The sequence below is a fragment of the Seriola lalandi genome, unplaced genomic scaffold (assembly GCF_002814215.2).
Source record: "Seriola lalandi dorsalis isolate HSWRI2012SDOR001 ecotype SW California unplaced genomic scaffold, Sedor1 jcf7180002054924, whole genome shotgun sequence".
In the NCBI taxonomy this organism is placed as follows: domain Eukaryota; kingdom Metazoa; phylum Chordata; class Actinopteri; order Carangiformes; family Carangidae; genus Seriola; species Seriola lalandi.
Genome location: NW_019525476.1, coordinates 152771 through 153585, shown reverse-complemented (window position 1 = coordinate 153585; position 815 = coordinate 152771). Strand labels below are relative to the sequence as shown.

The following is an 815-nucleotide window of genomic DNA, read 5'->3' as shown; positions in this document are numbered from 1 at the left end:
GGCGTGGTGTGGTGAGGCCGGTGCAGGTGTAGGTGTGGAGGAGCCATTTGTGCTGTGGCTGTGCGCACACTGGCGCTCTGTTGGCGTGTTGGCCATCGTGGCGCATGCTTGTCCTGCAGCATACAGGTGTTGGATCACTGTCGCCGTGGGGACCGGGCTGCCCCGCTGGAAGCCCCTTGCGTGGGTTTGTGCATCCTCGTGTTTGGATCAGGCAGAAGTCGGGAGTAACTCCGCTGCTTGGCCTGTGGAAAACCACAGAAGTCATTCTTCATCCCCGGACTAGCCTTGGTGTGTTGTGTTCTGGCCAGGTTGTCAGTTTGCCTGCAGGAGTGACTGAAGTGGGGCCAACTGTGGCGACTGTGTCGTCTCAGGCAGCCACCCCTGCAGCCCCTGAGAGTATAGGGTCATTTGATCTCTCTACCTTAACTGAGCCGGAGCAGGCTAGTGTGAGGTCTTTGCTGCACAAGTACAGGTCAGTCTTTGCAGCTCATGATGGGGATTTGGGGTGCACCAACCTCATTTCGCATGATATTCCCCTGCTTGATGACGTCCCCGTTCGTCAACGGTTTCGACGCATTCCACCCTCAGAGTATGAGGCAGTGAAGGCGCATATCAACCAGCTGCTTGAATCTCAAGTCATCCGTGAGAGCAGTAGTCCGTATGCGTCCCCCATTGTCTTAGTGAGGAAGAAGGATGGGGGGTTGCGCTTGTGCGTGGACTACCGCCTCCTCAACAGCAAAACCAGAAAGGATGCTTTCCCGCTGCCTCGCATCGAGGAAAGCTTGGATGCCCTTTCTGGGGCCCGCTGGTTTTCC

The 815-nt window shown here is 56.9% G+C and overlaps 1 protein-coding gene across 1 annotated transcript in view; it reads right to left on the bottom strand.

Annotated features, from left to right (window-relative positions):
- The window catches only part of LOC111673686 (extracellular calcium-sensing receptor-like), a 5413-nt gene that overhangs the window by 665 nt on the left and 3933 nt on the right, over window positions 1-815 (bottom strand). The gene's annotated exons all lie outside the window — the stretch shown is intronic.